General features: G+C 49.8%; 1 long non-coding RNA gene across 1 annotated transcript in view; it reads right to left on the reverse strand.

Moving 5' to 3' along the window:
• Positions 1-13,943, reverse strand: part of LOC140899148 (uncharacterized) — an 89,290-nt gene that overhangs the window by 12,004 nt on the left and 63,343 nt on the right. Inside the window, exon 2 of the long non-coding RNA XR_012155236.1 lies at positions 11,817-11,963. This is a non-coding gene — a long non-coding RNA (uncharacterized LOC140899148). The remainder of the gene's footprint in view (positions 1-11,816; positions 11,964-13,943) is intronic.

Consider the following 13,943-nt stretch of genomic DNA (forward strand, 5'->3'; position numbering starts at 1 on the left):
GCCGCCCCACGAACTCCTTCGCTCAGCTGCGCTCCGCTCCGCCAGCCGCCCCACGAACTCCTTCGCTCAGCTGCGCTCCGCTCCGCCAGCCGCCCCACAAACTCCTTCACTCAGCTCCACGGCCCACAAGCAGCTCCTGCCATCCACACACTGCTCCGCGTCGAACTGCTTCACCAGCCGTCCCGCAAACTGCTCCACAATATATCTTCAGGCTCCCCCACTACTTAACACAACACTCAGTGATTTCAGCTCTTAGGTGAATTCAGCTTATAGTAGGGGAGCCCCAGTGCTGGTGCACTGTCAGCCCAAAGTGAGCTCAGCAGCCTATAACTAGACTTCTAATGAAATCAAAATTAGCTCTGATATTCCACAGTGGAGAGAGGAGGAAGTGCAATCAGCATGTAAGGCCCTCACCAAGGGGCCCATGCCACCAAGTATTAATACTTGTCCCCAGCCTCTCTCCATTCACACAGTTTTGGAACCCATGACCCTTGCCTAGCGAGTGCTACTTAGTTGATGGTGAATCCCTCCATCATAACAAAAGGCCACGTACAGTTCCAAGCACAGTTCCCATAATCAGGGTAATAGCAATTTATTCTTCCTGCCCCAATAACAGAGACACTGGGGGTCCCACAGCAGCCAAAGTGACCATTTGGGCAGCTATGGTCTCATTCTAGGCGTGGTGGGTGTGCCTATGCAAATGAGATCGGCCCCTGAAGTTCTTTTCCACAACTTGCCACACCTCACCACCAGATGTCAGGGTGGAGCTCATCCTGACACTGCTTACACTTGTTATTTCATTCACTGATGTAATGTAGGGGGAAAGGCTTTCACTACAAATTATGATTGCGCACGGGGCGGGGGAGGTGGTAGACTCTCTCTTGCATCATTCTGCAAGAACACGGTGGTCACATTTCCCAGTAGTTCTAATTCCCTGTGGGTTCTCTCGAATTCTCACTAATTCGGGTTCCAGCAAGAGTCTAGGGCACTGCTTCCATACTTCGAAATCAGCTAGCTTTACCCGAGTTTCTTCAATATTCTGTTCTGCTAAATCAGCCTTTTTCTCCAAATCAGATTTTCCTTCAGATACGGAAGTGAGATTTTATCACAAGTGTTTTTCTTAAAGCCCCTGGCTGCTGGAGTCCTGTGAACACTGGAGAAGATGTATCTGGCTGATGAATCTTGCCCATATGCTCAGGGTTTAGCTGATCGCCATATTTGGGGTCGGGAAGGAATTTTCCTCCAGGGCAGATTGGAAGAGGCCCTGGAGGTTTTTCGCCTTCCTCTGTAGCATGGGGCACGGGTCACTTGCTGGAGGATTCTCTGCTCCTTGAGGTCTTCAAACTACAATTTGAGGACTTCAATAGCACAGATATAGGTGTGAGGTCTTTTTTAGGAGTGGTGGGTGAAATTCTGTGGCCTGCGTTGTGCAGGAGGTCGGACTAGATGATCATAATGGTCCCTTCTGACCTAAATATCTATGAATCTATGAATCTATGAATTTCAGCTTTCATTAAAAGAAAAAAAAAGGAGCCCTGCTGCTTGTGGATTAAAGCAGGAAAATGTGAGCCAAGTGAGATCCAAGGAGTCAGAAGGGAGCAGGCAAGTAAAAGCAACGTAAAACAGGTGACTTCTCTAAAAACATCTCCCAGACTCTAAGCCGATCGCATGTGTTTTTAACATAAGGGGCTGATGCGATTTTATAACCCACGCTTGTGGGTGAAGAGCTGTGTCAGGATTGCTCTGCATTGTGGTTCTGTGCTGGGAACACGTAGCTGGCAGAGCATAAGCAGACGGACCCTCCAGGAGGTTAAATCAGTGTCGAGACCAGGCAACAAAAAGCAAATATTGTTTCAGCTGCTTTGTCTCTATTTGCCTTCCTGCTGCTTCAGTGATGAGCCTCCTCCACGGAATTCCTGACCTACTGACGCCGCCCGGCCAGGCACAGACTCCACTGGCAGGGAATTACCGACAGCGCTAGCCCTCCTCTCATTGCAGGGGAAAGAGTTAGGCTCAGCCCTCTCCGCAGAAGGGATTTGTGGATTTCCTCATCCTGGGAATTGAGGGGAAAGTTTCTCTCCCTTCAAGTGACACCCAGCTCTTGACACATGGAAACCAGCTCCTCGGCTCCCCCTTGCAATATGGAAAAGGCCTTAGCACCCCAATCTGTCTGTCCGCCAACAGCAGCCAAACACCATGGTGCCCCATAACTCAATTGCATTTCCCACGATTTCACATGCTGGGCATGGCTCCACGCAGGGAGCCCGGAGCTGCTCAGCAAAGCCGAGGTGCTGTGGCAGCCCACAACTGTGTCACACTAGCCACAGGAAGGCAGCTTGTCCAGTCCCTAACATTTAGCCTCTGAGGTGACCTCCTTTCAATACTTAAACCTTTCTTCACTACAGGGCTTTATAAGGCTTCCTGCTTCCCCCTGCCTCCTCCCTGCAGCCTCTGTTCTCCTGGGATTCCCCACCAGTGGCATTTTAAGTTTTCTTGGGGCCCTGGGCCAGAGCAAGTGGGGGGTCCCTCCCCACCCCTTCAGCCTGAGGTCCCACCCCCATTCCTCGCTCTTCCACCTATGGCCCGCCCATGACCTCACATCATTCTGCCCCTTCCCCCGTGGCCTCACCCTGCTCCACCCAGGGTCCCACCCCATTCTGCCCCCCCCCCTGCATCCCTGCAACCTGTTTACTTGTTTCTGCCTCACCCCACTGGCCCCAAGACCAGAAAAGCTCTGTCCCCACTCCCCCTGTCAGGACACTGAGCCTTAGTGGGGAGTGAGAGCTCCCCCAGCCCTGAGGCCACGGCAGGGAGCCAGAGCTCCTCCAGTCCCAGGGCCACAGCTGGGGTCCAGGCGCTAGAGCTGCTCCCACCTCCTGGCACTTCTCCCAGGGAGCAGGGTCAGGGTACGGGGGCTTCCCCCACCCACCTGGCACTTCTGCAAGGGCTCCAGTCTTCCACCACCCCATAGAGGATGTCTTCTGGGGGCGGGGTGCCCATTTTTCCAGGCACCCCCAATTGGCCAGGGACTCTGGGAACAGACTCCATCAGCCCATTGGTTAATCTGTCACTGTTCCCTAAAGAAGCAGGATCCACCGCTTGCTGCTTGGGAGCTGTGACAGGTTGCCCCCACCCACTCCGGGGTGCCACCTAATGTACTGGGGTACCACTGAGCCTGCCAGTTCCTCCTGTCTGGGTTCCCTTACACTGCCTTGCTGAGCCAGACCCCCAAGCCTCCTCCAGCACACACGCAGGTGGGGAGCTGCCACACCCAGCTGCAGAAAGAGACAGACACTGAGATCAGCTCTGCGTGGGGAGACAGATCAGGAATTGCCCAGCACTCAAGTGCACACCCCCTCTGGAGTGTAAACCCAAAATTGTATTGTCTTGCGCTGCACAGAAAACTGTACAGCATAAGCTCATGAAATTTGCTCCCACCCTCAATGTGGAGGAAGATATGCACAGCTTTTTGGTTCCTTCCCGCCCCCCGCCTCCCCAGTTATGAATTGCACAAACTGGTCTAGAGAAAACAAACACACGTTTATTAACTACGAAAGGTAGATATTAAGTGATTATAAGGGATAGCAAACAAATCAAAGCATATTACTGAGCAAATAAAACAAAAATGGCAACTAGCATCTTCAGAGTTCTATTGTTCTCCCTAATGGCCCATCCAAGCTGATTGCTTTCTGTCTGGTGGGCATTCCCCAGGTGTAAACACAGTTGTAATTGTTACATAGTCAATATTCCTAACTTCACATAAAGAAATGATACATGCATTCAAATAGGATAATCATAGTCAGTATATCATAACCTTTCCAATGATACCTCACATGACCCATCTTGCATAAAACATATCTTAGTTATGCCATATTCCTATCATATATCATATCAAATATCATAACAATATTTCTATGAAGAATATGGGGCATAGTGTCACAGGAGCAATGCCAAGTAGCTTCATAGAATCATAGACTTTAAGGTCAGAAGGGACCATTATGATCATCTAGTCTGACCTCCTGCACAACACAGGCCACAGAATCTCACCCACCCACTCCTGTAACAAACCCCTGACCTATGTCTGAGCTATGGAAGTCCTCAAATCATGGTTTAAAGACTTCAAGGTGCAGAGAATCCTCCAGCAAGTGGCCCATGCACCACGCTGCAGAGGAAGGCAAAAAACCCCCAGGGCCTCTTCCAATCTGCCCTGGAGGAAAATTCCTTCCCGACCCCAAATATGGGCATGTGGGCAAGACTCACCAGCCAGACACCCAGGAAAGAATTCTCTGTAGTAACTCAGATCCCACCCCATCTAACATCCCATCAGAGGCCATTGGGCATATCTACTGCTAATAGTTGAAGATCAAATAATTGCCAAAATTAGGCTATCCCATCATATCATCCCTTCCATAAACTTATCAAACTTAGTCTTGAAGCCAGATATGTCTTTTGCCCCCACTGCTTCCCTTGGAAGGCTGTTCCAGAACTTCACTCCCCTGATGGTTAGAAACCTTCATCTAATTTCAAGTCTAAACTTCCTGATAGCCAGTTTATATCCATTTGTTCTTGTGTCCACATTGGTACTGAGCTTAAAAATTCTTCTCCCTCCATGGTATTTATCCCTCTGATATATTTACAGAGAGCAATCATATCTCCCCTCAGCCTTCTTTTGGTTAGGCTAAACAAGCCAAGCTCCTTGAGTCTCCTTTCATAAGACAGGTTTTCCATTCCTTGGATCATCCTAGTAGCCCTTCTCTGCACCTGTTCCAGTTTGAATTCATCTTTCTTACACATGGAAGACCAGAACTGGAAATACCTTACCTGATGCATCCCAAGACTGCATTAGCTTTTTTCACGGCCATTTCACATTGGCGGCTCATAGTCATCCTGTGATCAACCAATACTCCGAGGTCCTTCTCCTCCTCTGTTACTTCCAAGTTCTTGTTAAAAATTCTTGTTATTAATCCCTAAATGCATGACCTTGCACTTTTCACTATTAAATTTCATCTTATTACTATTACTTCAGTTTATAAGGTCATCCAGATCTTCCTGTAGGATATCCCTGTCCTTCTCTGTATTGGCAATACCTCCCAGCTTTGTATCATCTGCAAACTTTATTAGCACATTCCCACTTTTTGTGCCAAGGTCAGTAATAAAAAGATTAAATAAGATTGGTCCCAAAACCAGTCCCTGAGGAACTCCACTAGTAACCTCCTTTCAGCCTGACAGTTCACCTTTCAGTATGACCCATTGTAGTCTCCCCTTTAACCAGTTCCTTATTCACCTTTCAATTTTCATATTGATCCCCATTTTTTCCAATTTAGCTAATAATTCCCCATGTGGAACCGTATCAAATGTCTTAATGAATCTGAGGTTAATTAGATCCACTGAATGCATTCCACTGAATGCATCCGATGAAGTGAGCCCCACTAAGGAATAACTGGGAAATCGCAACCCCACCCCCGCATGAGCTGCGAAAAGCACTGCGAGAGTTTTTAGAAGACATCCATGGCTCCCCCATCAGGGTACAGCTGGCTCTCCAGCCGTGGGGGGACTTTGACCAACTCCTCCAGGCCACAAGGACCTTTATAAAGGAGGGTAGAGGGAAAGGAAGGCACGGTGCTGTGGCCTACGGGCGGGCCTGCAGCTTCCGTGACGATTTACTCATTTACGGGATGGGTCACGTATTGTTGCGTGACCTGCCAGGGGCCGCGAACATCCCTGCCAACAAGGAACCCCCACCCCCCCCAGCCCTCCACATGACGCCTCTCATTATCGCAACTTTGAACACCAGGGGCTGTAGGATGGCTCTCCGCAGGTCCCAGGTGCTCTCTTACCTTCGGGAAGGGGGGTACTCTGTGATTTTCCTGCAGGAGACCCATACGGATCCGACCGCCGAGGACAGCTGGCGGCTGGAGTGGGGGGACGGGGTCTACTTTAGCCACTTCACGATTTGACAAGCTGGAGTGGCGACCCTGTTCTCCCCCAACCTACAGCCCGAGGTGCTAGGGGTCACTGAGGCCGTGCCGGGCCACCTGCTGCATCTCCGAGTCCGTATGGAGGGGCTCGTGGTCAACCTCGTTAACATCTATGCCCCGACAACGAGCCCGAAGCGGCCGCAATTCTATCGGCGGGTGTCTGACTTCCTCGGCACCCTAGATTCTCACGAGTGCCTAGTTCTGGGAGGGGACTTTAACACCACCCTCGAGGAACAGGACTGCTCAGGGGCTGAGCTGAGCCCAGCTGCCGTGAACATTCTCCGAGGAATAGTCGAACATCACTCCCTAGTGGACGTCTGGCGTGACCACCACCCAGATGACACTTCCACGTTCACCTTTGTCTGGGTGGAGGCCCATCGGTCACACCACTCTCGGTTGGACCGTATTTATTTATCCCGTTTCCATCTTTCACAAGCCCACTCCTCCAACATTCGGCCAGCCCCATTTTCCGACCATCATCTAGCCACCATAACAGCCTCCCTCAGTGCAGAGAGGCCAGGGCCGGCCTATTGGCATTTTAACAACAGCCTGTTGGAAGATGAGGGCTTCGTGACATCCTTCCAGGAGTTTTGGCTGGCCTGGTGAGAGCCGCGGCGTGCCTTTCCCTCAGCGCGGCGATGGTGGGATCTAGGGAAGGTGTGCGCCAAGCTCCTCTGCCGTGACACCCGGGGCACCAGCCGACGGAGAAATGCAGCGATAGAGCAGTTGGAACGGGAGGTCTTAGCGATGGAGAGGCATCTGGCCAACAGCCCCAAGGACCCGTTCCTCTGCGGAGCGTGCCGGGAGAAGCGGGAGGAGCTCCGGGCCCTCGAGGACCATCGGGCCTGAGGTGCCTTTGTTCAATCCCGCATCCACCTCCTTCGGGAGATGGATCGTGGCTCTCGTTTCTTCTATGCCCTGGAGAAAATGAGGGGGGCCAAGAAACATGTCATCTGCCTTCTAGCAGAAGACGGCACCCCGCTCACGGGTCCGGTGGAGATGTCTGGGAGGGCCCGCGACTTCTACACAAGCCTTTTCTCCCCGGATCCGACCAATCCTGGCGCTTGCAGGGTGCTCTGGGAGGAACTCCCCATGGTCAGCGTGGGCGACCAAGACAGACTAGAGCTGCCTCTCACCCTGGCCGAGTTCTCGGAAGCCCTCCATCGCATGCCCACCAATAAATCTCCGGGCATGGACGGGCTGACCGTGGAGTTCTACCGCACATTCTGGGACATCCTTGGCCCAGACCTAGCCACTGTCTGGGCTGAGTCTTTGCAGGGCGGGGTCCTCCCTCTTTCGTGCAGGCGAGCGGTGCTCGCCTTGTTGCCAAAGAAGGAGGACCTCTGCAATTTACGAAATTAGTGCCCCATCTCGCTCCTTAGCACGGACTACAAAATCGTAAGGAAAGCAATCTTGCTGTGGCTAGGGTCCGTGATGGCGGATGTGATCCACCCAGACCAGACCTACACTGTCCCGGGCTGCAGCATTTTTGACAACCTATTTCCAGTCCGAGACCTTTTGGAACTCGGGCACAGAGATGGTCTGTTGTTCTCCTTGATCAGGAGAAGGCGTTCGATAGAGTGGACCATGGGTATCTCCTGGGCACTCTGCAGGGATTTGGATTCGGACCTCAGTTTGTGAGTTTTCTCCTGGTGCTGTACGCTTCCGCGGAGTGTCTGGTTAGGCTCAACTGGACCCTGACCGAACCGGTCAGCTTCAGGAGAGGAGTACGGCAGGGGTTCCCCCTCTTGGGCCAGCTGTACGCTCTGGCGATCAAGCCCTTCCTCCATCTCCTCCAAAGAAGGTTGACAGGGTTGGTGCTGCGGGAGCCGGAGCTGCGGCTGGTCCTGTCGGCGTACGCCGATGACGTGCTCCTCGTGATCCAGGACCCGGGCGACTTGGCACGGGTGGAGGCTTGCCAGCCCATCTATGCGGCAGCCTCCTCCGCCTGAGTCAACTGGGTCAAGAGCTCTGGCTTGGCGGTGGGGGACTGGCGGCAGGTGAACTCCCTCCCACCCGCGCTTCAGACCATCTGGGTCCACTGCTCTACCTAGGCATTTACCTTTCTGCCATGCACCCTTCTCCGCTGGAGAACTGGCAAAATTTAGAAGGCGGGGTGATAGAGTGGCTCTGGAAATGGACGAGGGTATTCCGATGTCTCTCCCTCCGAGGAAGAGCACTGGTGCTTAACCAACTAGTCCTGTCCACGCTCTGGTACTGGCTCAACACCCTGGTCCCGGCCCCGGGTTTCCTGACCAACCTCCAGACATCGATTCTAGAGGTCTTTTGGTCAGGAATGCACTGGGCCCCTGTTGGGGTTCTTCATCTACCCCTGAAGGAAGGAGGGCAGGGCCTGAAGTGTCTGAACACTCAGGTCCGTGTCTTCTGCCTCTAGGCCCTGCAGAGGCTCCTTTATGGTGCAGGTAGTCCGGCTCACTGTTTACCCCTTTCTCCAGATCATTTATGAATAAGTTGAATAGGATTGGTCCTAGGACTGACCCTTGGGGAACACCACTAGTTACCCCTCTCCATTCTGAAAATTTACCATTTATTCCTACCCTTTGTTCCCTGTCTTTTAACCAGTTCTCAAGCCATGAAAGGATCTTCCCTCTTATCCCATGACAACTTAATTTACATAAGAGCTTTCTGGAAATCTAAGTACACTATGTCCACTGGTTCCCCCTTGTCCAAATGTTTGTTGACCCCCTCAAAGAACTCTAATAGGTTAGTAAAACACGATCTCCCTTTACAGAAACCATGTTGACTTTTGCACAACAATTTATGTTCTTCTATGTGTCTGACAATTTTATTCTTTACTATTGTTTCAACTAATTTGCCCGGTACTGATGTTAGACTTACCAGTCTGTAATAGCCAGGATCACCTCTAGAGCCCTTCTTAAATATTGGCGTTACATTAGCTATCTTCCAATCATTGGGTACAATAGCTGATTTAAAGGTCAGGTTACAAACCATAGTTAATAGTTCCGCAATTTCACATTTGAGTTCCTTCAGAACTCTTGGGTGAATGCCATCTGGTCCTGGTGACTTGTTACTGTTAAGTTTCTCAATTAATTCCAAAACCTCCTCTCGTGACACTTCAATCTGTGACAATTCCTCAGATTTGTCACCTACAAAAGATGGCTCAGGTCTGGGAATCTCCCTAACATCCTCAGCCGTGAAGACTGAAGCAAAGAATTCATTTAGTTTCTCTGCGATGACTTTATTGTCTTTAAGTGCTCCTTTTGTATCTCGATCGTCAGGGGCCCCACTGGTTGTTTAGTAGGCTTCCTGCTTCTGATGTTATTTTTGTTTATTTTGTAATTTTTATATTATTTTGATGTTATCTTTTTGTTATTACCATTTGAGTTTTGGGCTAGCTGTTCTTCAAACTCCTTTTTGGCTTTTCTTATTACATTTTTACACTTAATTTGGCAGTGTTTATGCTCCTTTCTATTTACCTCACTAGGATTTGACTTCCACTTTTAAAAAGATGCCTTTTTATCTCTCACTGCTTCTTTTACATGGTTGTTAAGCCACAGTGGCTCTTTTTTTAGTTCTTTTACTGTGTTTTATAATTTGGGGTATGCATTTAAGTTGAGCCTCTATTATGGTGTCTTTGAAAAGTGTCCATGCAGCTTGCAGGGATTTCACTCTAGTCACTGGACCTTTTAACTTCTGTTTAACTAACCTCCTCATTTTTGCATAGTTCCCTTTTCTGAAATTAAATGCCACAGTGTTGGGCAGTTGAGGTGTTCTTTCCACCACAGGGATGTTAAATGTTATTATATTAAGGTCACTAATTCTAAGCGGTCCTGTTATAGTCCCCTCTGGGACCAGATCCTGCGCCCCACTCAGGACTGGATCGAGAGTTGCCTCTCCCCTGGTGGGTTCCTGTATCAGCTGCTCCGAGAAGCCGTCATTTAAAGGATCGAGAAATGCTGTCTCTGCATTTCGTCCTGAGGTGACATGTCCCCAGTCAACAGGGGGATAATTGAAATCCCCCGCTATTATTGAGTTCTTTATTTTGATAGCCTCGCTAATCTCCCTTAGCATTTCATCGTCACTATCACTGTCCTGGTCAGGTGGTCGATAATAGATCCCTACTGTTATATTCTTAGTAGAGCCTGGAATTACTGTCCAGAGAGATTCTATGGAACATGTGGATTCATTTAAGATTTTTATTTCATTTGATTCTACATTTTCTTTCACATTACTTGAATCCATTACTTGAGGTTTTTCAGCACATTCTAATATGACGAGTCACAATTATTTATTAGATTAAGTAATTCTAGACTAGATCCTCAGCGAATGTTAATCGGTGACATTCTATTGGAATCAATGGAGCTATAGCTATTTGCACTACTGAAGATCTAGCCCTTTGTCTTTTTTTAGTATTATTAGTGCTTCATAATAAAGTAATTGTCAAGTCAGTACTAAATACATCACTCCTGAAAGTAATTACATTCCTGAAATCGAGAAGAGCCGACAGGCTTTTAATTTATTTTAAATTATGTAGTGAGCAGGGAAATCTATAACCCGATACAGCAAAAAGAGTACTTTCAATCCGGCAGCTCATTTCCTATGACAGATACTAGGAAATAGCTCTCTGGGTTAGAAGGACATTTAATAATAGCTGTCAGTGTTGCTGCAAAGCTCAGGATGCGATCAGTTTATGAAACATGGCCTAACTACAATGTCTCTGGGTTTCCCTAGACAGGATGCTCTGACAGCAGCACACTAGGTACTAGCCTGCTGCTCTGGGAGCTGGGTGCTGCTGCATGTCAGACACATTTATTGGTTTCGCCAGGTGCAAGGGCCACGGGTCAACAGCTCCAGTTCTGTTTAGCCTTCTCTGAGCAATGTGGATTTCTCTTATAGCCCAGCCTTGCTTCAATCAAAAACTTCCCCCAGGTACAGAATAAATCAGTGCCACCTACTAGATACTTCCCAAGCTATTTTCCTTGGTTCCACATTACTAGACTCCATTCAGTGTCTAGGTTTGCAGCCCTGCTGCAGGCGCTGCCCACCTGCTCCCTGACTCAAACCCAGATTCATCATCTGGTCGATTAAAAATGCAACAAAGCTCTAGAACAGCACAGACCGGCTCCTGAGCTGGTGTAAATCAGCACAGCCAGTCACTGACATCAGTGCAGTGACACCAGCAATGAGCTGCACTGTGAATGACTGTCTGAAAGTCGCAGATCACCTCTCCCTTGCAGAGAGTGCTAGCACACACGCCAGGAAACAAGGGAAACAAAGAAGATTGCAACAGCATGAGGCCAGTTTGCTGTTATTCTAGCGCTGGGAGGCCCCAAGGAGGACTGCAGGGAGGTGAGGTGCCCTGGCATTGCCATGCTTGTGACCGTGCACAGTGTTACTGCCGCTGCAGGATGTCTGCAAGTCCCAGCTGCCTCTCTGATCATTTCTAAGATAACTGCTCTTCTGTTGAGCTCCTCCAGATGAAGTGTTGTGCCGAGTCCTTGTTGCTAGACCTTGCTCCTGGGTTTGGTACTCTCCGATGAAGTGAGCTGTAGCTCATGAAAGCTCATGCTCAAATAAATTGGTTAGTCTCTAAGGTGCCACACGTCCTCCTTTTCTTTCTATGACCTTGGACTCCCTGCCTTGCAGCTGTCACCCCTCCAGTGACTCATCCCCCTCTCCAGCTGCTGTGAGCTCTCTGTCAGTTCCTGTTGGCGTGTCCATCTGAAGGGCTGTTCCAGAGGAATAGGGTGGTGTGCTTTGCACCTACAAGTAGTCCAGCAGCCCTGCAGTTCCTTGGCTAATTGGAACCCTTCCTCCTGCCCAGGATCCCAAACCATACTAGTGCTGTTCACCTACCTCCATGTCCGCTGCAAAGTGCTGCACTCCTCTGGGGACTTTTGTGAATTTCCTTTCACAATACTTGGCTGGGCAGCTGAAGGGCTTTTCCGTTCACAGAGCTACGCAGTGTTTCTGGGTAGCTTGTCTCGTATATTGCAGTGGCGCCTGAAATTGAAATAAGAGCAGGGCTAAGCCAAAGAGAAAATCAAATCCGGCCGTCTGTTCCTGCATACTGCCTCGACTTGCGTTCCAGCTGTGCTCTGTGCACACTGGTTTCCCATCTGGTTCCTGTGCAATTCAAGGGGTTGGTTTTAATCTATTCAGGGACCACTTGGCTGCAAGGACCTTCTCCCCTACTTTGCACCATCACAACTAGCATCACATTAGGGACTTTTGGTGGCATGGGGAGGACCGGGTCAGAAAATTGTTGGGGGGCTGGGGGTTGCAGAAAATTTGGATGGAAACAATTTTTTTATTTTCACCAACATTTTCTGTGGAAAAAAATGACTTTTCATCTGAAAATGAAAACCCCAACCCCAAAGTTTTTCTGTTGAAAATGGAAGTGTCCAGGCGTTGGATTTCTGGTGCAAAAATCAAATGTTTTCAAGGAAAGCTGACACTTTTGATGCAAATTTTCATCTTGTTGGAAATCCAGTTTTCCATAAAAAGAAAATGTTGATGGAAAATTTTCAGGCTGTCCTAGCAACTCACCTCTCATAGAATATCAGGGTTGGAAGGGACCTCAGGATGTTATCTAGCCCAACCCCTTTCTCAAAGCAGGACCAATCCCCAATTTTTGCCCCAGATCCCTAAATGGCCCCCTCAAGGATTGAACTCACAACCCTTGGTTTAGCAGGCCAATGCTCAAACCACTGAGCCATCCCTCCCCTGGGTGCATGAGAGTAAATCCACTAAACACTGGGAGGGGCCCAGATAGTGCAGTAATGGAGGCCAGCTAAGGGCCTAGTATGGATAGATGGATTCGATCAAGGCCTCACTCCTACATCTGTTCTTCCCAGTCTCCTTATGTCTGAGTCCGAACGGATACATGTCGCATGCCTTTGGCTTCCCAGCAGTGGGTGCACTATGGAGGTAGTGGAATGAAATAGGAGCTACTTAAACGTTTTCAATACAATCCACTGTTTTATCCAGTCTGCCACCTGCTGGTGAAAGGTATGTTTGGGAAGGTTAGTATCGGAATCCGGTTAAAAATCCTATGTAAGAAATGTTTCTCCCTTCTGTTACACATTGGGCCTCATCTGATCATACTGATCCTTTTTACGCCATCAGCTGAGTTACCCTGAATTTACACCGGTGTAAGCCATCGGAGAGTCAGGGCCATTATCTTTACACTCTTTGGGCCACATCCTAAGTGCTCTGCCCTGCTGCTCTGGGTGCCTTGACAGCACAGACACGGAAGTGACAAGCTTCCCACTTTATTGATTGACTTGCAATGAGTCATGGAGAGGAGTCCAATCTTCAATTTAACAATTTAACCTGTTTTTGTCACTCTGGCCCTCTCTTCCCTTTGCTCCCTCTACTGGTCTTTCTGGTCTCACTTAGTGCATCTTGTCTCCCATTTGTCTATGTACCAGATACTGCTTTATCTATAAGGGTTTAGTTAAAGTGGGACCACCCTCCCCCCATCGTGGCCCCTGTTGCATTGGTATATAGGTGCTTATACTGGTCTAACTATTCCTGTAAGGCAGTGGTCCCCAAACTGTGGGGAGCATCCCCTTAGGGCAGGGGGGGCGTGATGGGACCCGGGCCAGCCCCCATGGAGGTCGGGGAAGAAGTGCCTCCCAGCCCCGCTCTGCCCCCAGCTCCGTTACTGCCTCACCACCTGTCCCAGTCACACCTCCCAGTCCCAGGCCCTGGCCTTCCTCCCGGCTGCAGCTCTGGCCCCGGCCTTGGCCCCCAGCTCCAACTGCAGCTTCGTTCCTGGCTGCAGCTCTAGCTGCGACCTAGATCCCTGGCTCCCAGCCTTGGTTCCTGGCTGCAGCCCCGCTCATGGTCCCAGACCCAGCCATGGCTCCGCTCCTGGCCACAACTTCAGCCACAGCCCTGGCATCAGCTGCCAGCTCCGACCCCACTCCTGACTGCAGCCCGTAGCCCAGCGCCCGACTGCAGTCTGCAGCCCCGGCT

The sequence above is a fragment of the Lepidochelys kempii genome, chromosome 16, assembly GCF_965140285.1.
Source record: "Lepidochelys kempii isolate rLepKem1 chromosome 16, rLepKem1.hap1, whole genome shotgun sequence".
Classification (NCBI taxonomy): domain Eukaryota; kingdom Metazoa; phylum Chordata; order Testudines; family Cheloniidae; genus Lepidochelys; species Lepidochelys kempii.